General features: G+C 39.9%; 1 protein-coding gene and 1 long non-coding RNA gene across 11 annotated transcripts in view; one reads left to right on the top strand and one right to left on the bottom strand.

Moving 5' to 3' along the window:
- PPP2R3A (protein phosphatase 2 regulatory subunit B''alpha) overlaps positions 1 to 12125 on the bottom strand; it is a 213003-nt gene extending 200878 nt beyond the window's left edge. For 2 of the 8 annotated variants that reach the window (XM_078071622.1, XM_078071620.1), the window contains exons 1-2: positions 11960 to 11981; positions 11394 to 11489 (exon numbers count right to left, since the gene is read on the bottom strand). The gene's annotated coding sequence lies outside the window, so the exon portion shown is untranslated. Of the gene's footprint in view, positions 1 to 11393; positions 11490 to 11959 lie in introns of those variants that run through there. The other 6 variants (XM_078071623.1, XM_078071621.1, XM_078071626.1 and 3 more) reach the window with 5 other exon arrangements.
- A 78-nt stretch (positions 12126 to 12203) lies between these two features.
- LOC118525038 (uncharacterized) lies at positions 12204 to 26004 on the top strand. Of its 3 annotated transcripts, none has more exons than XR_013443542.1 (5): positions 12204 to 12266; positions 12405 to 12557; positions 22533 to 22760; positions 23265 to 23497; positions 23813 to 24971. It is a non-coding gene; the product is annotated as an uncharacterized LOC118525038 (long non-coding RNA). The 3 variants fall into 3 exon arrangements; XR_013443541.1 differs by lacking the exon at positions 23813 to 24971 and adding an exon at positions 25933 to 26004 and having other exon boundaries at positions 12205 to 12297; XR_013443540.1 differs by having other exon boundaries at positions 12205 to 12297.
- Positions 26005 to 26367: the final 363 nt, after the last annotated feature.

Below are 26367 nucleotides of genomic sequence, written 5' to 3' on the forward strand. Positions count from 1 at the left end.
AAGCAAAGAAACACATTGACAACAATACAATAATAGTGGGGGACTTTAACACCCCCTCACTGAAATGGACAGATCATCTAAGCAAAAGATCAACAAGGAAATAAAGACTTTAAATGACACACTGGATGAAATGGACTTCACAGACATATTCAGAACATTCCATCCCAAAGCAACAGAATACACATTCTTCTCTAGTGCCCATGGAACATTCTCCAGAATAGATCACATCCTAGGTCATATTTCAGGTCTCAACCGGTACCAAAAGATTGGGATCATTCCCTCCATATTTTCAGACCACAATGCTTTGAAACTAGAACTCAATCACAAGAGGAAAGTTGGAAAGAACTCAAATGCATGGAGGCTGAAGAGCATCCTACTAAAGAATGAATGGGTCAACCAGGAAATTAAAGAAGAATTAAAAAAATTCATGGAAACCAATGAAAATGAAAACACAACTATTCAAAATCTTTGGAATGCAGCAAAGGCAGTCCTAAGAGGAAAGTATATAGCAATATAAGCCTTTCTCAAGAAACAAGAAAGGTCTCAAGTACACAACCTAACCCTACACCTAAAGGAGCTGGAGAAAGAACAGCAAATAAAGCCTAAACCCAGCAGGAGAAGAGAAATAATAAAGATCAGAGCAGAAATCAATGAAATAGAAACTAAAAGAACAGTAGAACAGATCAATGAAACTAGGAGCTGATTCTTTGAAAGAAATAACAAGACTGATAAACCCCTGGCCAGACTTATCAAAAAGAAAAGAGAAATGACCCAAATCAACAAAATCATGAATGAAAGAGGAGAGATCACAACCAACACCAAAGAAATACAAACAATTATAAGAACATATTATGAGCAACTCTATGCCAGCAAATTAGATAACCTGGAAGAAATGGATGCATTCCTAGAGATGTATCAACTACCAAAACTGAACCAGGAAGAAATAGAAAACCTGAACAGACCTATAACTACTAAGGAAATTGAAGCAGTCATCAAAAATCTCCCAAAACACAAAAGCCCAGGGCCAGATGGCTTCCCAGGGGAATTCTACCAAACATTTAAATAAGAATTAATACCTATTCTTCTGAAACTGTTCCAAAAAATAGAAATGGAAGGAAAACATCCAAACTCGTTTTATGAGGCCACCATTACCTTGATCCCAAAACCAGACAAAGACCCCATCAAAAAGGAGAATTACAGACCAATATCCCTGATGAACATGGATGCAAAAATTGTCACCAAAATACTAGCCAATAGGATCCAACAGTACATTAAAAGGATTATTCACCACGACCAAGTGGGATTTATCCCTGGGCTGCAAGGTTGGTTCAACATCCGCAAATCAATCAACGTGATACAATACATTAACAAAAGAAAGAACAAGAATCATATGATCCTCTCAATAGATGCAGAAAAAGCATTTGACAAAATACAGCATCCTTTCTTGATCAAAACTCTTCAGAGTATAGGGATAGAGGGTACATACCTCAATATCATAAAAGCCATCTATGAAAAACCTACAGAGAACATCATTCTCAATGGGGAAAACCTGAGAGCTTTCCCCCTAAGGTCAGGAACGTGGCAGGGATGTCCACTATCACCACTGCTATTCAACATAGTATTAGAAGTCCTAGCCACAGCAATCAGACAACAAAAAGAAATAAAAGGCATCCAAATCGGCAAAGAAGAAGTCAAACTCTCACTCTTTGCAGATGATATGATAGTTTATGTGGAAAACCCAAAAGACTCCACCCCAAAACTGTCAGAACTCATACAGGAATTCAGTAAAGTGGCAGGATATAAAATCAATGCACAGAAATCAGTGGCATTCCTGTACACCAACAACAAGACAGAAGAAAGAGAAATTAAGGAGTTGATCCCATTTACAATTGCACCCAAAACCATAAGATACCTAGGAATAAATCTAACCAAAGAGGCAAAGGATCTGTACTCAGAAAACTATAAAATACTCATGAAAGAAATTGAGGAAGACACAAAGAAATGGAAAAACGTTCCATGCTCATGGATTGGAAGAACAAATATTGTGAAGATGTCAATGCTACCTAGAGCAATCTACACATTCAATGCAATCCCTATCAAAATACCATCCACTTTTTTCAAAGAAATGGAACAAATAATCCTAAAATTTGTATGGAACCAGAAAAGACCCCGAACAGCCAGAGGAATGTTGAAAAAGAAAAGCAAAGCTGGCGGCATCACAATTCCGGACTTCCAGCTGTATTACAAAGCTGTCATCATCAAGACAGTATGTACTGGCACAGAAACAGACACATAGATCAATGGAACAGAACAGAGAGCCCAGAAAAGGACCCTCAACTCTATGGCCAACTAATCTTTGACAAAGCAGGAAAGAATGTCCAATGGAAAAAAGACAGTCTCTTCAACAAATGGTATTGGGAAAATTGGACAGCCACATGCAGAAGAATGAAACTGGACCATTTCCTTACACCACACACAAAAATAGACTCTAAATGGTTGAAAGACCTAAATGTGAGACAGGAGTCCATCAAAATCCTAAAGGAGAACATAGGCAGCAACCTCTTCGACCTCAGCCACAGCAACTTTTTCCTAGAAACATTGCCAAAGGCAAGGGAAGCAAGGGCAAAAATGAACTATTGGGACTTCATCAAGATAAAAAGCTTTTGCACAGCAAAAGAAACAGTCAACAAAACCAAAAGACAACCGACAGAATGGGAGAAGATATTTGCAAATGACATATCAGATAAAGGGCTAGTATCCAAAATCTATAAAGAACTTATCAAACTCAACACCCAAAGAACAAAGAATCCAATCAAGAAACGGGCAGAAGACATGAACAGACATTTTTCCAAAGAAGACATCCAAATGGCCAACAGACACATGAAAAAGTGCTCAACATCGCTTGGCATCAGGGAAATCCAAATCAAAACCTCAATGAGATATCACCTCACACCAGTCAGAATGGCTAAAATTAGCAAGTCAGGAAATGACAGATGTTGGCGGGGATGCGGAGAAAGGGGAACCCTCCTACACTGTTGGTGGGAATGCAAGCTGGTGCAGCCACTCTGGAAAACAGTATGGAGGTTCCTCAAAAAGTTGAAAATAGAGGTACCATACGATTCAGCAATTGCACTACTGGGTATTTACCCCAAAGATACAAATGTAGGGATCTGAAGGGGTATGTGCACCCCGATGTTTACAGCAGCAATGTCCACAATAGCCAAACTGTGGAAAGAGCCAAGATGTCCATCGACAGATGAATGGATAAAGAAGATGTGGTATATATATACAATGGAATATTATGCAGCCATCAAAAGGAATGAGATCTTGCCATTTGCAGTGACGTGGATGGAACTGGAGGGTATTATGCTGAGCTAAATAAGTCAAACAGAGAAAGACATGTATTATATGACCTCACTGATATGAGAAATTCTTAATCTCAGGAAACAAACTGAGGGTTGCTGGAGTGGGGGGTAGGGTGGGAGGGATGGGGTGACTGGGTGATAGACACTGGGGAGGGTATGTGCTCTGGTAAGCGCTGTGAATTGTGCAAGACTGTTGAATCTCAGATCTGTACCTCTGAAACAAATAATGCAATATATGTTAAGAAAAAAAAAAAGAAGAAGAAGATAGTAGGAGGGGAAGAATGAAGGGGGGGAAATCGGAGGGGGAGACGAGCCATGAGAGACGATGGACTCTGAAAAACAAACTGAGGGTTCTAGAGGGGAGGGGGGTGGGAGGATGGGTTAGCCTGGTGATGGGTATTAAAGAGGGCATGTTCTGCATGGAGGACTGGGTGTTATGCACAAACAATGAATCATGGAACACTACATCTGAAATTAGTGATGTGATGTATGGTGATTAACATAATAATAAAAAATTAAAAAAAAAACCACAGGATACAGCAAAAAAAAAAAAAGAAGAATTAAAACCTGTGTGCCAAGGACACTATCAAGAAAGTGAAAAAGCAGCCTATAGTATTGCAAATAATATATCTGACAAGGGTCTAGTATCCAGAATATATAAAGAACCCTTAACAACTACTTAACAAAAAGACAAGCAATCCAATTAAAAAATGGACAAAGGACTTGAATAGACATCTTTCCAAAGAAGATATACAGATGACCAAAAAGGACATGAAAAGATGTTCAACATCTTTCATTAGTCATTAAGAAAATATGAATCAAAATCATGAGATATTACTTCACACCCACTAGGATAGTTATAACCAAAAAAACCCCCAGAGGGTGTGTGGGGGGGTTAAATAGGTGATGGGGGTTAAGGAGTGTACTTGTGATGAACACTGAGTAATGAATAGAACTGTTGAATCACTATATTGTACACCTGAAATATAACACTGTATGTTTACTGACTGGAATTAAAATAAAAACTTAAAAAAAAAAACAACAACAACCAGTGGGGCACCTGGGTGGCTCAGTTGGTAAAGTGTCTGACTCAATTTCTGCTTGGGTCATGATCTCAGGGTTGTGAGACTGAGCCCTGCATCAGGCTCGGTGCTGGACATGGAGCCTGGTTAAGATTCTCCCTCTCCCTCTCCTCCTCTTCCCCTCTCTTGCTCTCACTCACTCTTTAAAAAACAACAAACAGGAAATAACAAGTATTGACAAGGATGTTGAGAAACTAGAACTTCAGAACATTGCTAGTGGAAATGTACAATAGTGCAGATGCTATGGAAAACAGTTTGGTGGTTTCTCAAAAAGTTAAACACAGAATTATCTATGACCCAGCAATTCCACTCCTATGTATGTACACAAAAGAACTGAAACAGGTATTCAAGCAAAAAATTATACATGAATGCTCTTAGTAGCACTATTTACAATAGCCAAAAGGAATAAACAACCCAAATACCCATCAACTGATGAATGGATAAACAAAATATAGTATATTCATACAATTGAATTATTATTCAAAGAAAGGAATGATTATTATTCAAAGAAAGGAACACATGCTACAACATGAATGCACCTTGTACAAAATTATGCTAAGTGAAAAAAGCCAGTCACAATAAATTACATTTGTGTGATTCCACTTATATGAAATGTCCAGAATAGGCAACTCCATAGAGACAGAAGCAGATTGGTGGTTTTCAGGGAACGGGGAAAGAGGAATGGGGAGTGACTGTTTAATGGGTACAGGGTTTCCTTTTGGGGTGACAAAAATGTTCTGTAATTAATGGTGATGGTTGCACAACACTGTGAATGTACTGAAAGTCCTGAATTGTATACTTTAAAATGGTTAAACTGATTAATTTAATGTTATGTGAACTTTAACTCAATTTAAAAAAAAATCACACACAAAAATCACACAGCTGACATTTGACAGATCAAGACTTGGCATCCAAGAACTGACTGCAAGTCTTCTGCCCACTCAACCATCCTATTTCTTCTGCAAACCAAAGAAGCTCTGGCCTACCCTGGCAATGAACTTTTCCCTCTATCTACCTCTATCTTATCTCTATCTACTTTATTTATGATGGTGGAATTCCTACAATTGCCCAAGCACATAGAAGTTTCTAGACAAAATATTTTCTTATCATAGACTCCCAGTATAAACCTTTGTAGACCAAGGGCTGTTACTTATATCATAAAGGCATCCTTTATACAGAAGTCAACCATCATCCAACTAACGGATGAACTAATAGCAGCTATAAAGACTAATCCCTCACAGGATGACACTCTTATTTGCAAAAAGAGTATAGCAATGGGGCTTATGCCTTCAACTAACAAACCCCATTCCTCAGTAATAAATCCTTGGCATTTTCCAACCCCTATGGTTTCTGTTCTGCTGTAGATCACAACTCTTTAAACCTCCTATGCCAGGTTAAAGTTGCCAATGAGGCAGAAATGAGACAGATTGGTAGAGGCCATGTGCATGACAACCCACTCTGGACAGCCACTCTAATCCAAGGTCTTCAAGGTAACTACATTCCAGCATTCACACAACCTTTTGGAAACCAGTTTGTTCAGTGTTCTCTTTGAGCTCAATGAGGGTCTCCTCCAACTTCTATCCATACCCTTTAATCAGCATCAATGATAAAGATTTCAAAGTATGAGAAATTTTACATATATGCAACTGGAAAACCAGCTATAATATCAAGTTAAATGGAAAAAAATACAGCTGCTAAAACTGCTCCTGAGAATCTGAAAGCTAGATACATATTCCCTGACATAGCCAAGTATTCCATTTTCAACATGACAACAATTTGATCTTTGTTCATCAGTTCAATGGCAGGATGATGTCAGGGTCACTGGAGCCCCACTGGCCTTTAGGAGCCCTGTGGCTTTTCAGATAAGAAAGAGACTAAGGGCCTAATCACTAACATCTGAGTCTCAAAGGTCCTGGCAAAATCTCCTCAGTGGAAAGCACAAAGTTTCCAAAACAAATACAAGCAAGACCCCTCTGAAATGGGGGTGAAGGGTAATCAGTTACCTCCCTCAAGAGTTAGAAGCATCTGGGTAACCAACGCAGACTGCACCTACCATACATATAAGACACGTGACCTTCCCTCATCACTCCCCTTCTAGGGTAAACTCAAAAGATTTCCCCAACATTTACCCTTTCCATTTCCTTACTTTCTACCCACTTCAATCTGGTTTCTGCCTCTTCCAATCTAAAATGGTTTTGCTGAGGTCAAAGACTCCATCTTGCTAAATTCAACTGATCATTTTCAATCTACATCTTTACTTGATAACTCTTCTCTTTTTTAAATATGCCTTTTATGACACAACTTAAACTGGAATTAGATTCTAAAGTAAACACCTAAGACAAAAGTCAAGCATAGATTAAATTACTCTTGAATCCTTTAAATGGCCCATTAAATAAAGCATAGCTGTTTTTTGTATACATAACTCCAGGCAGTTATGAACAGCATACACATATACAGGTATACACAAAACAAACAGTAAGTATACATGCAAAATAAATTTTGTTCTCTCTCATCTAATTAAAAACACCTTCAAGTGTATTGGGTTAAGTCTGCATATCTTAGCTGCAAACAAGATCCCACTCCACTGTACCTCTCTGGCCACTTCTCATCCCTTATCCTGGAGCTACCCTCCTTTACTCAAATTTGAAACACTGAGCCTGAGCTTTCTTCTCTTCTTAATCTCTGTCAATGGTCTCAACTCAACTTCCACTGCTCAGTGGAACCAGTGGGATTTAAAAATCCCAGGCTGCAATTTAGAACAAGTAAACAGCAACAGAAATTTCTGGTGTGGATATGAGCAACAGTATTTTTAAATTATCCAATATTTCCAATGTGCAGCCAAGATGAGAATCACAGTTCTATATTCTCTTCCTAGAGCAGGGATTCCACACTCAAATGCCTACAGGGTCAGAGAAGTAAATAAACAAAGCAGGCCAGGCATAAGTTTTAGGGAGTGGTGGACTCTCTGGTGAATTAGAAAGCAGCTGGGATCAGTGGTGACTTAGCTCCAACCAACTGTTGCCATACAGGAAAGCCAGCTTAGTAGTGCTACATCTTCTCACTTTTAAAGAAAAGGCCCAAATCTAGATTTTCATGGGAAATCTTCAGATTTTAAATTATTGGCAACTCAAAATTAAGCAACAAAAAACACTCCATGGGAAAAACAAAACACATCTGTAAGCCAGATTCAGCTGTGGGCTATAGATTCCCAACCTCTGCTCCGGGTAATTCCATCCACACCCTTCAATTCACACCTAAATATGGGTCCCCAGTTCAGCCCACTCCTCTGGGCTCTGGATTTGAATTATCAAAAGCTTAAGTGCAATCTCCACTCAGAGGTCTCACCAGTCCCAAAGTGAACTGTGATTTATACCCACTTCAAAACTATTTATCCTTCCAGTGTTCTCTACCTCAGATAACAACCCCACCATTCACCTGGTTGGGCAAGCCTGGGAGTCATCCTACTCACTTATTTCTCCCTCAATCATTAAGTCCTTTCAATTATGCCTCTTAAATATATCTCCTGTATTCATCTCCATCTCCTCTGCTACCACCATGGTCCCAGCTACCATCTTTTCTCTTCTACCGCTCCACTGTGTATTGGCTCAGGCTGCCATAATAAAATACCATAGCCTGGATTGCTTAAACAACAGAAATGTATTTTCTCACAGTTCTGGAGGGCAGAAGTCCCAGGTCAAGGTCTGGCAAGGTCAGTTTCTCTTCCTGGCTTGCAGATAGCCACCTTCTCACTGTGAGCTCCCATGGCCTTTCCAACCTCCTCTACTTATAAGGCCACCAATTCTATTGAGTTGGGGCCGCACCCTGTTGACCCTGTTTAACCCTAATTACCTACCAAAGATTCTATTTCCAAATTTAGTCACATAGGGGTAAGGGCTTCAAATTCAATTGTGGGGGGACAAAATGCAGTCTACAGCACACAGTAACCTTAATTAGGGTCAGTTGTTTCCCACAAGCACTCATTTCTCTCCAAACCATTCTCTCCAATATGACCATACTGATCCTTTTACACACCAACATTTATGTGCATATGTACATATTAGACCCAATAATTCCATTTCTAGGAATTTATCCTACAGATATATTCACACACATGAACTGGCATATGCCTGTACTATCCCTTATAGTAAATTATTAGAAACAATTTAAATGTCCACCAATAAAGGAATGGTTAAATAATCTGTGGTATATCCATACAATGGAATACTATATGGTCATTCAAAAGAATAAGGAAACTATATATTGAAATGGAAAGATTTCCAAGACATTGTTGCAAACATGAATAGTGTGTACAGGAGCGCCTGGATTGCTCAGTCAATTAAGCCGCTGCCTTTGGCTCAGGTCATGGTCCCAGAGTCCTGGGATTGAGCCCCATGTTGGGCTTCCTGCTCAGCGGGGAGCCTGTTTCTCCCTCTCCACCGCACCCCGCCCCCGCTCATGCGCTATCTCTCTCTTCCTCTGAAATAAATAAATAAAATCTTTAAAAAAGAATAGTGCGTACAGTATGCTACCATTTGTGTACACAACAGGAGGAACTAAGAATATGCATTTGCTTGAATGCCAACAAAAAAATGTCTAGAACAATACACAAAACTAGTACTAGTGGTTATCCCTTTGGAAAATGTGGGGAAAATGGCAGCTGGGGAGGGAAGTAGGATCCACTGCAGACTGCAGACATTCTGATTTAATGGGCCAGGCACGAGTACTGTTTTAAGTTCCTCTTGTGATTCTGATGAATAGGCTGGACTGAGAACTGCTGCTCAAAGAAAGCCTTTACCAACTTTTCCAGATTTTTATTTTGTCTCACCGTGTTCCTATCACTCTCCATGTTCCAGCCACATTGGCCTCTGAGTTCCCAAAAAAGGTCCTATTCCTTCTGCCTGAAATATTGTCCACCTACGCTTCACTTTATAACTTCTATTTATCCTTCAATGTCCACCTCACTTAAAGGTCATTTCCCAAGGAAACTTTTCCTAGTTCTCAAACTAGGTCAAGACCCTTGTTTTATGTACTCAGAGTACCCTGTATTTCTCCCAGAATTTATTACAATTGTAATGAGGTATCTGTATCATTATACATGTGTGCATCTGTCACTCTCTTTAGACTATAATGTCCAGGAGTGCAAAGACCACACCAGCTACTTTTACCACTATATTCCCAGACTTGAACTAGCATCTGGCTGGCAAAGTATGCCCTTCCTCAGATATTTGGTAAATAAATGAATGACTGTTCTGCCCTCAACCTTAGGACAGCAGAGAAAATCAACACATAAGCAAATGAAAACAATGCAGGATCACTGGTGTTAAGGCAACAGTCTATTTAGGACAATGGTTCTCAACTGGGGGTGATTTTGGCTCTCTCAGAGGATATCTGGCAATATCTGGAGGCATTTTGGATTGTCACAACTGTGTAGATTGTGTGACTATTTGTTATAATTGTGTGTGGGGGGAAGTACTACTGGTACCTATTTAGTAGAGGTCAGGAACGCTGCTAAACATCCTGTAATGACCATGATAGCCCTACACAACAAAAAATTACCTGGTCCAAAATGTCAACAGTACCAGAGATGAAAACCCCTAATTTAAAGAACGGTAATACCCAAAAGGGATCAAATCTACCCCAGGTGGTGGGGTTTTTTGAGGGGTAAGGTATGTGTACGAGGGGAGTATGTTAAGAAAAGCTTTAGCTGTGTATTGAAAGGTGACAGGGACTAAATCAGCAGAGACTATGCTTGCCAAAGGTAATGAGCCTATGAAAAGTTTAAAAGCAAAGTTATGGTTTGAACAAGTGCCCCCCTCAAGTACTCCATACTCCAAAAATACTCATCTCTTTTATCCCCTTCTTGCTGAAACAAACTTTCACTCTCTTAGGGCAGCAGGTTTCAGCTAGACATTAAGGTAAAATTAATTTAGACTAAGATAAAGTCAGATAACCCCTTCACTGTCCAGAATGTCAACTACATTTTAAAATATACAAATACTTAAAAATACAAATAAATCTTTAACTTACTAATATTCAGGTTGTTAATGGATACAACTATTTTTGAACTAAACAGCCAGGCTGGTCCTGATAGACTTCTTCAAAGCTTTCTATTTTTTAAAAAAGTTTACTTTGTTTCCCCTGTCCTCAATTTCTGAGCTCCCAGATTTATAAAAGATCCAAGTTTTCCCCACACCATCTCAAGTTCTTCTGTCAGAGAGGATAGGAGAACCATTTGGATGCAAAAATATGAACAGATTTTATGTATAAATTAGGAGTGGTCTATAGATTTTTAAAAGGCTTTCACTAAAAGTCACCGATATTTCTGAAAGGAATGAAATTGAGATAATTTTTAATGGTATCACCAAGAAAGAAAACAGTGCTGCTGCCTACTGAGCAGGATCCACATGCCCTGACCTAGTATGGCAATTCTTAGGGTCTCAGCACTGGGTGCTCTGTTTACAAGAAACTGAGGCCTGAGACTAATAAAGAACAAAGAAAAATGCCTGGCACCAAAGGTTGGGGGGATGCTTTGTACACATAAATGATTTGAGAAGGAACACGTCTTCAGATTTTGGAAGGCACTACAAATCACTCTTTTTTGCTTCCGTGTTAAGAATTTTTATTTCGTGTTTTCAGACCATTTCCTAGTAAGAAAATACATTATAATTTACAAACAGCAATTTATCCTCCCTTACATTTGCTGACCACTAAAACTGGGTAAAATTTCCTTAAGCTTTACCAGAGTTGGGGGGATTGGGAATAATGTGAGCACAACAGAGTTCAGATGCAACATCAACTCCAAGCCCGGCCAGCTGGTTTCCATCGAGAGGCCCCCCGGGAGAAAGCCCCTCCGAGGCGGCGGCCCGGGTCGGCGCGGGGGAGACCCACTGAGGCGGTCCGAGGGCGGCCGCACGGCAGGGCCGGGGTGTGTCCGGCCTCCGTTTACCTTTGTTTCAGGTACTCCTGCTTTCAGCCAGGCCGGGGATCCCGCCTGAGGCCCCGAGCTGGTGACACATCCTTCTTTGGCCAAGTCGGGCTGAGGCTGGGCAGGGGGCGGGGAAGGAAAATAAAGCCTCAGCGCCTAACGACGTGACTCTCAGTTCTTCCAAAACGTTGGCATTTGTTTTTCTGCCAAGCTTTCCTGTTAACAAGTTCCCGAGGGCTGTGCGGGCGAACTGGCCTGGGAGCCCCAAAAGTGGGAGGGACAAGGCCGTCCCCCGCCTTCCTTGCTCCGTGGGTGCCCCCCCCGGGGCAGGCGGTTTCCACACCTCCCGGGCTGCCACGGCCCGGGACCGAGCTGGGCGTGCACAAAACCCGACTCCCACGGCTCTGCCCGCTGGCCCAGCGCCGCGCGGCCCCTCTGGCCCCGCCGGCCAGGCCGGTCCCCGCCCCCAGGCCCCGGCCCCGCCCGCTCGGGCCTCCGCGCGCCGCCCCCCCGGCCTCGCCACCACCCTCGGGCAGGGCCGGAGGCACCCGGGCTCCAGGCCGCGCGGCGGGCGTCCCCGCGCCTACCTCAGCGCCCGCGGCTCCTCCTCCAGCTGCTGCCTCGGCTCGCACACGGCGCTCGCCACCAGGACTCCCGGGGGCGCGGGGTCTGGGCTGCGAGCGCGGCGTGTGAGGAGCTGAGGCCCGAGCGCGCCCCGCCCAGCCGCCAGTCCGTCACCTCCTCCCCCTTGTGCCCACCCTCCGCCGCGGGCTCGGCGCCCCGCCCCGCCCCGCCCCGCCCGCCAGGCTCCGCCCACCCCGCCGGCCGGAGCCGGGAAGGGGGCCGCCAGGGGCGCCACGAGAGCCGCGGTGTCCGCTGCCCGTGCGGTCTTCGGTACGGCGGCCCCGTGGTGACAGGATTTGTGGTGCTTACAACCGTCTGTCGAATGCGAATTTCTCGCTCGGATTTGTTATTACTGTGGTTTTATTGCCATTGTCATTTTGTAATCGTTGTTATTGTTATCTTCATTAGTTCTTTTACCCTCATGGAGCCGACCGCTTGATTCCGTTGACGGGGGGAGATGGCAGACACGCAGCCCTTGCTACCGGCGGACACTCCTGGTCACCCCGATACTCCCAGTGGCCCGCACCTGTGCCACATTACCTTGTGAAGTGAACAAGTTGCGTGAGTTTTGAAGGAAGAGAGATTTATTTTTAACTGTTATTATGAAATTTAAGACAAGTAGAGAAAGCCATACAAACCCAAAGCGCAGCTTAATGAATTATTCTGACACACACCTTTATAACCACTCCCCAGATTTAACGCTATGTAAAGTGGGTAAAAACAAAAGTTCATCCGTAGCAGGGAAGACAGAGGCTGGGAACGGCGTCCCAAAATTATCCTCCTGGTGACTACCACAGGAAGTCAAAGGCCACCTGCCCATTATCATGCCCTCCCCAAGAACAAATGGAAATTACCCCAGAATTAGGAACCTCCAATCAGGATGTATTTGTAAAATTCTTAATTAAAAATAGTAATCAATAAATACATAAGCAAATGAATAACTTAATAAATAAGTCAATCAGAAGATTGAACAGTATGAGTAAGGAGCACCGCGGAGCCAAGGATTAGGTTTTCTATGAGGAGAGGTCCTGGGCACCTGGGCTGTCCTCACTCGTTGTCATCAGCACCTAGCACAACATGGAATAGGTGCTGTGTGTATATTTATATTGCAAGGAAACAGACTTTGCTTACTGAAAATTTCATCTAAGTTCAATTTTTCCAGTAGCTAAACTGATGTGCTCCATGAGATGCCTCAATGCTTTGGGAGGAAGCCATAACGCTTTAAACTTTCCAGTTAAAAAAAAAAATAAACCCTTTTAAATGCATTACAGTATCATTTAAGACTTAGAGCAGTACTATGAGAAAGGCAGGGCAGGACAGAAGGACTTTGCAAAGGTCACAAAGCAATGCATACCTGTAAGAAGAGGAAGTACATAGTGAACTATAAAACAGTTTCAGTACTGCTGACCCTGCCAATCCCTGCTGGATTCCTGGTTTGTCTTGACAGTTTTATTGCCTGAGTTTTTACATAAGGACTCCTTTGGTTCCTTTGCCATACACTTATATGCAATATGACTTGAATTTATAAAGGACAGAGCACCTAACTGGAAATTTGATTTAATAGGATAGAGTCAGCCTCTCTGTCATGGGCACCTTGGTGAACTGGGGCTAGAGAGCTGCCAATTTGCTACCATTTATTGAGCACCCTGGCTCTGTGGTTGGTGGTGGGAATACAAAGAATAGAAAATTAATAAGACAATTTTTGCTCTCAAGGGTTTATAGCCAATTAGGGAGAAAGATTTGGAGATAAATGAGGGTTTAATTTATTTGGACGGTAGGGGAACAGTCCTGAGCACAATTGATTCTATTAGGAGTAGGGAGAGGATAGAGCAAGGCTTCTCAAACACAGAACATCTGATTTTTTAAAATTGTGAAAAAACATCAAATATTACAAAAGTAAAGAGAATAATATAATGAACTACTGTGTATTCATTACTCAGTTTCAATAGTTATCATCCCTTGACCAATTTGTTCTATCTGAACCTAACCTTTTCATCCCTCCTTGGATTATTTTGAAGCAAATCATAAGCAGTATATTATTTTACCTGTAAGTACTTTACTATGTGTCTCTAAACAATACAGTCTATTTTTATAACAACCACAAAATCATTATAATATCTTTAAAAATTAACAATTTCTTAACATCTAGTCATTGTTCAAATTTTCCCAGTTTTCTTATAAATGTTTTATATAGTTTATTTCTTCAAGTCAGGATACAAACAAGGTCCTCACATTGCATTTGGTTAAAATCTCTTAAACTTTTTTCTTTCCTTGCATTTTGTATGTTGGCGGAATTGATTGCTTGTCCTGTGGTGTTCCCCCACATTCTGCACTTTACTGATTGTATCCCTGTGTGTTAACATGTTTCTCTACCCCTTTTCTTCTCATAAACTGATAATAGAACTAGAGATTTGGTCATATTTAATAAAATACAACCCATAATAAAAAGTTAATTGTTCAAAATCAGACCCAGAACTTTCACAGATGTTAGAATTGGCAGACGAGGACATGAAAACAGTTACTGTAACTGTATTCCAAATGTTCAAAAAGTTAAAGAGACATGAGAGATATAAAAAAAGAGCCAAATTGTAACTCTAGAGATGAAGGCTACAATGTCTGAATAAAAATGCACTGGATAGGATTAATGGCAAATCAGACATTGCCAAAGAAAAGATTAGTGATCTTGAAGTCATACCAAAAGGCCAAAACTGGGTTAAAAAGACGACACAAGATGCTGCTTATGAGGAATGCACTTCAAATGCATAGACACAAATAGGTTAAAAGCAAAAGAATAGAAAGAGATTTACTATGCAAACAAAAGAAAACTAGTCAAAAGAAAATATTTCAGATAAAGAATATTACAAGGGGTAAAGAAAATCATTTCATATTATAAAAGGGTCAATTCATCAAGAGGACATAACAATTGTCTTTATGCATTTAATAATTCATGAAGGAAAAATAGATACGAGTGAGGAGAAATAGACAAATCTACAATCAATAGTTGTAGATTTCAATACCTTCCTCCCAGTAATTGATAGGACAAATTGACAGAAAATCAGCAAAGATAGAGAAGACTTAAATAACACTATCTGGCAACTTCACCTAATTGACAATTGTATGACACTCCTTCCAATAACAGAATTCACATACTTTCCAGTTGCACACAAAATATTTATCAAGATAGACCAGATTTTGTGCCCTGAAACAAATCTCAATAAATTTAAAAGAATTCAAGTCATATGAAGTATGGTCTCTAACCACAATGGAATTATATTAGAAACCAATAACGTATAGAATTCAGTGTATTCCCTTCTCCTTCCCCTAATTCCCCAACCTGTTCCTCATCACTTGTTCCTTTCTTATCTTAGGTCAAGATCCCAATATCCACTCAGTTATTTAGGCCAGAAATCCTTAACACCTCTTGCTCCTCATCTCTCTTATGGAACAAATCTCCAAGTTTTGATTTTTCTTTCAAATTGTTTCTCAAATCTGGTTGCTCCTCTCTGCCTCTATTACTGCTTCCTCAGTTATCGGTAGTTCAGGTGATCACTATGTCTCTTTGTGGGCATGTACTAGCTAGCCACCTAACTGGTTTCTCTGCCCCCCCATCTTGTCCCCTTTAACTCACTCTCCACATGTGGCTGAACATAGTGAACAGTCTGTCACATTCTTATAGTTTCCCAGCACCTGTTGCATAGCTTTCCTTTATTTGGGGAATCTCTACTGTTAGGAGTCCTGACTCTCAAGGTGGAAGTCAGAACTCATTTTCCCCACATCCTTTGTAGCTAGGGGAGGGTATGTGACCTAGGCTCACTGGGATGTACCACACAAGATTTTAATAAGAGCACGATGTGAAGAAGCAGGACATCCACAACAGAATAAAGTCGTTGGATATCTGTGCAAGAGACTCCAGAGATACTGTTTCCCCATAGGGGTAATGTGGTTATTCTGGGAAATCTGAAAAGTCCGAAGTTTGTGTTTGATTTTCTTTCTTTTCTTTTTGTTTTCTCCTTCCCTCCTTCCTTCTGTCCTTCCTTCCTTCCCACCTTCCTTCCTGTAACAGCTTTTTCAAGGCCTATTTCACATAGCATATAATTCACCTATTTAAATTGTACAATTCAATGGTTTTTGTTATATTCACAGAGATGTATAATCATCATCAAAATCAATTTTAGAACATTTTCATCAACCCCAAAAGAAACTCCATACTGTTAAGCCACTCTCATTTCCACCCATCCTTCCTCCTGGCCATAGGCAACCAACTGATCTACTTTCTGTATTGATAAGTATTCTGGACATTTCATATAAATAGAATCATATAACATGTGCCTTTTGTATCTGGCTTCTTTCATATATGTGGCATAATATTTTCAGGGTTCATCCATGTTGTACTGATTTGTGTATCAGTACTTTATTCCTTTTTATTGCTGAATAATATTCCATTGTATGGCCATAGTATAGTTCATTTATTCATTTACCTCCTAATGGCCATCTGGGTTGCTTCTGGTTTTTGCTATCACAAATAAGGCTACTATGAACATCCATGTATAAGTCTTTGTATGGATATATGCCTTTATATCTCTTGGTTATATATCTAGCAGTGGAATTGTTGGGTCATATGGTAACTATGTATAAAGTGTTTGATTTTCTTTGCTTGAATGTTAATGAGCTGGTTTTTGTGAGAACCAGAATGTGGGAGAAGTTGATTCTTTATTTCATCATTTGAATTTTTTAATGTACAAGGCAAGCTTTTGTATACTGAAAGAAAAAAAACCCAAAAACATGTAGAGCTACTTTTGTTTAATAAATGTCAAATTTATCAAAGGTATCCAGTTTTAAAATCTAGTTTTTCTTAGACCTTTAAGTTTAACTTTAAACTTTATGGTTTTATTTATAAATGTATCCAATTATAACTTAAAATTAGCTTATAAATATGGTAGATTAAGTTCCCTAAACATTTATTATTAACTCGATTAAATTCTTGGATTTTTCAAACTACAGCTACAAATGTAATATATTTGATTCTTTAAAGCACTTCAAACATTCAAAAAGCAAGCTTACAATTCTAATAAACCAATATTCCTAAGCACTTAAACTCTGTTTACAAACCTAATAACTCAGAAGTTATAGATTTAGTACCTCAGATTCTCTGAAAAATTCAAACACAGCTTACAAACATAATCAATTCAACTTTTACATGTCTCAAATTGAAATCCCCAGTCTACTGTCAATTAAATGCCTTTAAACATTTAAAATTAAAATCACAAGTCTAAATTCAACATTTCAAGTATCCCCCTGTCGAATAAAATATATCCAAATTGCAAAGGGGATTAAAAAATAACTTATTCTAGTACTCAACACAGAAGGTGTTAAATCTTAGGTTTGAGTCACTTCTTCACTCTTATTTAGAGACTGTAAGATTGGCTGGTAGATTCAGCAAAAGTGAAGAATCATAAGTAGTAGTTCATACACAGTTCAACATTTTCAGTTAAATGTTAAGAAGATATAAATGTTTAGTTTAGAATGTGTAAATATGCTTCATTTTCCATACTCTTTCTTTGAGTTTGAGTCTGTTAATTGGAGTTCCAAAACATCTTTGTTGCATAAACCACTCTCATTTAGTATCCTTCATGATTTCTAGTTTGGATTATGTGAAAATGGAGCAAAAACTTTAAGCCACTTGCAAAACAATGTAAATGTGGACTGATTTTTAGATTTTTATATTTCCTTGCAATCTTTCATTAACTTAAACTTACAGTTTAAGAATATTTTTAGGGGCACCTGGGTGGCTAAGTGGGTTAAGCATCTGCCTTCAGCTCAGGTCATGATCCCAGGGTCCTGGGATCCAGTCCGCATCAGGCTCCCTGCTCAGCGGGGAGCCGCTTCTCCCTCTCCCTCTACCCCTCCCCCCTGCTCGTGTTCTCTCTCTCTCTCTCTCTCAAATAAATAAATCAATAAATAATTTTTTTAAAGAACTTTTTTAGGAGCACCTGGGTGGCTCAATCAGTTAAACATCCCACTCGTGATTTTTGGCTCAAGTCATGATCTCATGGGTCATGAGATGAAGCCCCACATCCGGCTCCGTGCTCAGCGAGGAGTCTGCTTGAGATTCTCTTTCTCCCCGCCCTCTCTAAAATAAATAAATATGTAAAAAAAAAATTTTTTTTAGTAAGTTTCCATTAGCTAGTCTTTCTAAAGCATTCATCCTAATTTTCATAGAAACAATAACCCTTCCTTTCCACACTTAGATTTCATGGTCTTTTGTCATATTTAATTACATTAGGTAATTATAATAGCAAACACAACTAACATCTGTAGATTTGGAAACAAATGCAACTGATTCTTGGTATGTGTCGTGCTCAACTAGTGGGAGCAGAAAATGCCAGTATACTAGAGAGGGACTAGCTGTAAGTGCTCAGCTATAAGGGTCCTGGGTACCAACTGGTATATTTTACAGAGGGAATGGGAAATGTTGGTTAATCTAGTAATTGAACTAAGTGGAAGTTGGTTTTAAAAGCTTTTCATTTTTCATGTTTTTAAAAATTAAGTTATAATTTACATACAACAAAATATACCCTTTTTGAGTGTAGAGTGTACAGTCCTATGAGTTTTGACAAACACTTGCAGACATACAACCACCACTACCATGATCAAGATAGAGAATATTTCTATCACCCCTCGAAATTCCCTTGTGCTACTCCTTTGTACTCAATCCCTCCACATCTTTCCCCCAACCCCAGCTCCCGGAAGCCACTGATCTCTGCATAATTCTCTGGAGATTCATCCAAGTGTTATGTATCATTAGTTTGTTCCTTTGTATTGCTGAGTACTATCCCATGTTATGGATGTACCACAATTTATTTGACTATTCACCTGTTGAAGGATATCTAGATTATTTCCAGTTCAGGGCCATCATGGAAAAAAAAAAGTTACTAGAAACATTTGTATACAGGTTTTTGTGTGAACATATTTTTCATTTATCTGAAAGTGATATGTCATTATTTAAATTTTCATTTCTCTAATGGTTAATAACACTGAACATTTTTCATGTACTTATTTATCACCTGTATATTCTTTTTGGTGAAATGTCTGTTCATGTCTTTGGCTCATTTTCTAATTAGATTCTTTGTTTTTTCACTGCTGAGTTTGAGATTTCTTTGTATATTCTAGGTACTAGTTTTTTGTCAAAATGTGGTTTGCAAGTATTTTCTCCCACTCTCTAGTAGTTTGTGTTTTCATTCTCTTAATAGACTTTTTGCAAAGCAAAAGTTCTAATTTTGATGAGGCCCAGTTTAGCAATTTTTCCTTTTATGGATCATGTTTTAGTGTTAACTCAAAGAACTATTTGCCTAGTCCTAGATCTTGAAGATTTTCTACTACTTTTTTTTACAGAAGTTTTACAGTTTTCCATTTTCCATTACATCCATGATTCATCTGAGTTAATTTTTTTACAAAAATACATTAGGTTTATGTTGATTTTCTTCCTTCCTTCTTTCCTTTCTTCCTTCCTTTCCTTTCCTTCTTTCCTTCTTCCCTTTTCTTTCTTTGCCTTTGGATGTCCAATTGCTATAGAACCATTTGTTGAAATGGTTATCCTTCCTGTATTGACTAGCTTTTGAATGTTTGTCAGAAATCAATTGGGCATCCAATAGCAAGCAGTACACCTGATCCCCAGATTGTGGTTTCTAATACCATTCTCTAGTAAGAAGAATAGGGCTCCTTAGAGAAACGGTTTATCCTAGAACTAGGGAAGAAAATATATAAGATGATCCAGGAGCATTTTGTAGTATCAGAAAGTAAGGAAGTGATTAAAGAAAAACCAAAAACACATGGATGGGGGTATGTCAAATGTGCACAGAACCCAACTAGAAGAGCTCCTAATGACCAAGGTTAGAACAATTTGAATAAAAAATAGATAAAGTAGAATTAGATTATAATCCAGGGTACAAAATAAATATCCATGAACCCATACTGAGATAAATGATTGAATAATAAATAAATAGTAGAGAATAGATAAGTCTCCCACTTAGAATTCCAAATGATTGATGCAGATACTTTGTCCTCAAGGAGAGGAACATAAATCCCTAGTTAGGGGTGGGCTGTGCATAGTGACTTTCTTCCAAAGACTATAGTCTGAAAAAAGGGGAAAAGTACCTTTATAGTAGAGAAATCTGACAAACACTACCTCAGCCCAACTCAACATTAAAATCATAAATCATGTTGATAAATATTGACTCTTAAAATGATGTGATAACAATGGCACTTACTTCTGTAATTTTCCTTCCAATAACCCATCACTCCAGTCCTACCATGAGGAAAACATCAGACACATTCTAAAAGTGGGGCATCCTACAAAGCATACGACCAGTACTCCTCAAAGCTATCAAGGTCATGAAAAAAGGAAAGTCTGAGAAATTGTCATAGATAAGAGGAGCCTAAGGAGACATGAAAACTAAAAACAAAGGGAATCTGAATACACTATGACACTGAATACACTATTAATCATAATGTATCAATATTTATTGCTTAATTGTAATAGATATACTATACTAATATAAGATGTTAATAATGAGGGATACTGGGTACAGTATATGAGAACATTTTGTACTATCTGCTTAATTTTTCTATAAATCAAAACTGCTTAAAAATAAGTCTACTTTAAAAAATTATTTGGACATATTTGTATGGCTCCGATTCTGGGTTCTCTACTCTGTTCCATTAATCCATTTGGCTATTCCTTTGCCAATAACACACTGTTTTGATTACTGTGTGGTATTGTCAGAGAGATAGCTATCTAGTGGGCCTTAATAATTGGATGGGTTTAGGGGCCTGGGTGGCTCAGTTGGTGAAGCGTCCAACTCTTGGTCTCGGCTCAGACCTTGATCTCAGGGTCGTGAGTTCAAGCCCTATGTTTGCATCAAGACCAGCATGGAGCCCACATTAAAATAAATATATAAACAAAATAATTGGGTGGGTTTTGCCCTATTTTTAATTGAGTTATTTATTTTCTTATTATTGCATTTTGAGAATGTGCCAGTGTGGTAGAGAGAGGCCCACTGGCTGCAAGTGTTCAGTGTGCCTTAAGACCAGTTGGTAGGTTAGAAGGAATGGAGAAGGTTAGTTAATTTAATAATTTAAGTGAAAATTGGTTATAAGGGCTTCTATTATTTTTATTTCTAGGTTTCTTCCCAGAGTGGAAAGGATGCTTACCCAACTGAGTTACCATTAGTTACTTGGAGAAGATGAGACACTATTATGTATTTACAGATTTGAGTTATTTGTTAGTGGTTAGGCACTGGGCCCTAGATCTAGGTTCACCATCTAGAATTATTCCTCCTGAACTGCACTCTGACAAGTTGGAATCCTTCTTATATAGTTGAGCTTTTTACCAAAAGAATCCCTAAATACATGCCTTTCAGCTGGAATTTAACTTGTTTCATTACTTAGTGAATTGCATAGTCCCTAGGCACCACCTAAGGTTATATCTTGACCCCTCTGCACCTTTTTTCCCCAAAACCTTTTTCAAACATTTTTGGATTTGGATTGATAGGATTCTGCACCACCCCCTATCCCCTCTAGTCTGCAACTGCTTAATGAAAGAGTTATTAATGTTTTTGCATCCATAGACCCCTTTGGCAGTTTGATGAAGCCTATGGATCTCTTCTTAGAATAATGTTCTAAAATCTATTTAATAAAATACATAGGATCACAAAGGAAACCAATTATTGAAATATGTTATCAAAATATTAAAACAAATGTGTAGAACAATTTATATATGCTTCTTTGTTAACAGATTAAATATCAAGATCTCATGACAAATTTAATTACTATCATAATTTCACAGTAATGGTGAACAAAAATGATAGTTCAAGATATTTGCAACAACCATAAAGATTATTAATTGAAAATACCCATAAATTCTACTAGTGAGAAAGTCATCAGTACTACTAAGACTGCTGTGGTTTATTGCCTCCATTTATAATCGAAGGAAATGTTACATTACAGGTTAGTGAAAATAAAGATGTGATTTTTTTTCTCCATCTGAGTTTATGGCGCAGTGGAGTTCCATTTCTGTACTGTGAGCTTCTTCACTCTTTTCGCATTTTTTAAAACTTGTCTCATCTACCACCATTTTCTGTTCATTTTTATTAATCCCTCTGGGACGAATATTAGAAGGAGACTGAAGGAAGTGAGGGAAATTGGTGAGTACAGACTTGACTCCTGCAACGGATGCCTGTCACTCGGCCCATCCCCCTTCTGTTACTCCCACACTCAATGCTCTGCCTCCCAGGCCCAGCCAGCTGTTGCAAGCAACTCCCAAACTGTGAAAACCAGCCTTAGTCCTGGAGGGTGTGGAATCTGCATTGGTTTTGTGGATTTATCTACAATATCTGCCCACAGCTAGCTGTTTTCTCTTCCTTGTGATCCCGAAACTTGTCATGTTGGAAAAGTGTTTTGCTTCAGACATCCTGAATCTGGGCAGGCCCTTTGGAATGTGTGAGAATTCACATTGTTTCCCTGTTTCAACCTCTATAGATCCCTGAAGGCAAAGTAGAACTACACATTACCAATAAAGCAGAATATTGAAGACTTGGTATGGAAAATGAGCGCTCCAGGATATAAACAATATATCTCCAGCATTGTGAAGCTAAACAATGAAGGCAATTATTTTGCTAAAGTGGGGACAACTGGTTAGCCTCTGCAACATTCTTCTCGCTTCAGTTCCAATGCCTGGAGACAGGCAGTATAGTGGGACTCTCAGTGGTGAGTATAAATGTTTTCTGCCTTTGGTGGCACTGCTGTTTTTACAGTGTCTTTCTTGCCCTGGGACTCTTGTTGATTTCTGCCTTAGAGGTCGAGGGCAGAGATGTTCTAGTTCTCTTGACGAGTTCCCAGGGGACTGGGAGTGGACTGGATGCTAGCCAGGGCCATTTATTCTTGAAGAAATTAGAAACCAGTGGGAGATTGCTCTGTTTATTCAGAAGGAGTGAGAAATAAACTAGCATGTGACAGGGCAAGGAAGTTTATCTTCATCTAGACAGACTTTTATTTTTATAGGTCTATAGAGGTGATAAAAATGAAGGTCAGGAGAGCAGGAATGGCTGGTAGTAAAATGAGAGAGAGAGAGAGAGAGTGTGTGTGAGAGAGAGAGAGAGAGAGAGAGAGAAAGAGGGAGGGAGGGAAGGAGGGAGAGAGAAGAGAGAGAGGTTTCTATCCAGCAAAGGTTTTCATGTAGAGTTGGGATTCTCCCCCCTTATTTTCTCTCAGTTCTTTTTTAAAAAAAAGGAAAAAGAAAAAAGAAAATTTAGAATATATAAAGCATACAGAAAAGTAGAGTTAATGATATAATAAACATCCATGTACCCACCATCAAATGGGACAAACATTCCAGACACCTGGAGGTAGAAGGAAGCACTGATGAGCCAATGAAGATGCCCCAAGGAGAAGGGGTCCACGTTAACCATCTTCCTGGCCCAGAGAATGTGAAGCCACCCAGTCAGGTAAGAACTAATATATCTCCTTCCTCTCTTCACTGACAAGTCCTTACCAGGTTGGCGGCGGCGGGGGGGCGGGGGGGGGGGGGATAAAACGGCAGGTATTAAGTGGGTGAGGAAGAGAGATAGAGAGAGCAGACAGCAGAAGGCCCTACTTCCTTTGCCTGTTGCCAGCTGCCAGGCCTGGGCTGGTGGAGGGGGAGATTTACCACTAAGTGAAATTGTGAGTTTTGATTATCTCAGGGGATTATGCATTGTAATTGCTAAACTGAGACTGTGTTTGTGACTTAAAATGACTGTGGGACTTGTCCATTATTTAAGAGTGAGCAGAAAAGCCATGAGACTCAGAGCATTCAGGAGCAGGGAAGGTGATTTCCACTGAATTCATGTTTGGAAACGGCGGGAGACAAAGCCAAGCTGAGTTTGACTGCCAGGAGTCATGCTTGTTCTACATACCACATGGAAAACATTTAACCAAACTTAAGATGCCCTTCATACTAAGGCAAACTATAATTCTAGGTACTACCAGGAAAGAAAAAAAATCGCTATCTATGATGCATCAAAATTAAGGCAAAAATCCATGATGCACAAAAAAGCAAATCTTAAGTAAAGACAGGATCAGTATTACTGATTTCTTCCTCTTGCCTCAGGCTTCAATATGTCCTGGCATGGCACTGCCACTGATTTTAGTTAAAATTTTGATATTTTGCTCATCATGGTTTTTTGGCATTAATTTTGTTTTTAAAAATGTTCATTAAAATATATTTATCCTGGGGTGCCTGGGTGGCTCAGTCGGTTGAGCGTCCTATTCTTGGTTTTGGCTCAGGTCATGATCTCAGAGTCCTGGGATTGAGCCCTACTTCAGGCTCTGCACTCTGTGGGGAGTCTGCTTGGAGTTCTCTCTCTCTCTCCCCCTCTCTCTGCCCCTCCCCCTGCTCACACACATGCGCTCTCTTTCTCTCTCAAATGAATAAATACATCTTTTAAAAAAATGTATATGGGGCGCCTGGGTGGCTCATTTGTTTAAGTGGTTAAGTGTCTGCCTTGGGCTCAGGTCATGATCTTGGGGTCCTCGGATCAAGCCCCAAGCCAGGCTCCCTGCTCAGCAGGGGAGTCTGCTTCTCTCCCTCTGCCTCTCCCCTCCGCCTCCCACCCCTGCTCATGCTCCATGCTCTCTCCCTTTCTCTCTCAAATAAATTAATAAAATCTTTAAAAAATAAAAAATAAAAAATGTATATATATTTATCTTGATTTTTGAGGTTTTTTTGGCGCCCAATTAAAATATTCATCCCAGGCAAGTGCTTCACTCACCTCACCCACATCACACAGTTTGGGAGATAGAAATGGGAGTAGAAAAAAAAAGGAAGAAAGAAGACGAGGAGAAAGACAGTAGGAGGAGAAGGAGAAGAAGAAAACAAAGAAAACAAAGAAAGAAACATCCTTTTGTTTATTTTCTTGTCCCTGTAATTACAAATGGGAGAAATAGTTTGATAAATTTCCCTAACAGGGATCTCTTTAAAGTTCTTGCTGGAAAATATCAGAGATGGTCTGATGGATAGCCTCAGATAACACTGAGGAGGGGAGCTCTAATCTTCTTGAGAAGACTCCAATTTACTGCCTGGATGACAAAAGTCCACAATAACTGGCTAAATTGGTGCTTTCAACGCTGTTGATATTAAAGTATGAAGCAAAATTCTTGTTGTGTTTATTTCCTCATTCCTGCCATTTAAGGAAATTCCCTGTAGTACCAATGAAAGCATAAAAGGAGATTTATGATACTGTGTGTAATGGTAATACTTGGTACACAGCTCTCTGCCATTTTCATCACCTCGCTTAATTTTCATATTTCTCATTCAGCGCTCAAAACGACCACAGGGAGTGGGCAGGGAAGGTATTGCCCCATTTTATGGACAAGGCATCAGCCTCGTTTTCCAGATGAGGCTGGCCTAAGTCACATGACAAACTGCTACAGACTGGAAACCAGATCGTTGATCTTTCTACTTCAAGGACAGTGTCTTTCCTGCACAGTGTTGTGTGCCACTGAAGACATGTGGAGACACTTTTAAGTGGCCGCATTTGAGGGATTGCAGCTATAATCTGAGCCGGTTAGCAGCTGATCTCCCTGAGGCTATATCCAGTCTCCTAATGCTGTTTCATATTAAACAGGTTTGAGAGTGAGTCACTTGGCTGGCACAAACCAGTAAAGTGATTGCTTCAGCCCTGCTTGGAAACTCTAAGTCCTCCCTTTGCCTGGGGGTAGCAAACTCAATGCAAACCTCAGCTATAATACTACAGCAGCTCTGGGGCTGACTTTGTGTTTCACATGTATAATTTCAGGCTTCATTTAGCATTCATCCGTTTTCCCCTTCCATGCTTACAAGATTTGGTACTGAGTTCTCTTATGCTAACACCTCAGTCTACACACGTTTTCCTTTGTTTAGGTGATACTGGAGTAGAAAAGAAGATACGTCCTGCCCAGGGAGCGCTCAGTCGAAAAAGGAAGCCCTCAGTGAGCCCAAGTGGGCTGCTGCCCAACACTCCGGTGAGCATGGGAGGTGATAGAATTCTGATCAGTTTGAGGAGGGAGTTGGATTTTTTTGCTTCTTCTTGCCCATCACTGAGGCATAGGTTTCTCTTGGTCATTGATTTGGGAGCTTAAAAAAAAAAAATCCCCTCTAAGCTTCAGTGGAGAGAACATCTGGCTATCCTTGAGCCAGGTGGCCTCTCTCATTTGCCACCCCATGCCCTATATAGCTGTAGGACACAGCACTTGCAAGGTTTTATTGTTTTACTTTATGTTAAATGACTGTTCTTCTGTTCGACTCTGAGCACCTGGAGGGCAGGGACCATGTCTTATTTTGTAATCTCCAAAAAGC

The sequence above is a fragment of the Halichoerus grypus genome, chromosome 1, assembly GCF_964656455.1.
Source record: "Halichoerus grypus chromosome 1, mHalGry1.hap1.1, whole genome shotgun sequence".
NCBI classification, from domain to species: domain Eukaryota; kingdom Metazoa; phylum Chordata; class Mammalia; order Carnivora; family Phocidae; genus Halichoerus; species Halichoerus grypus.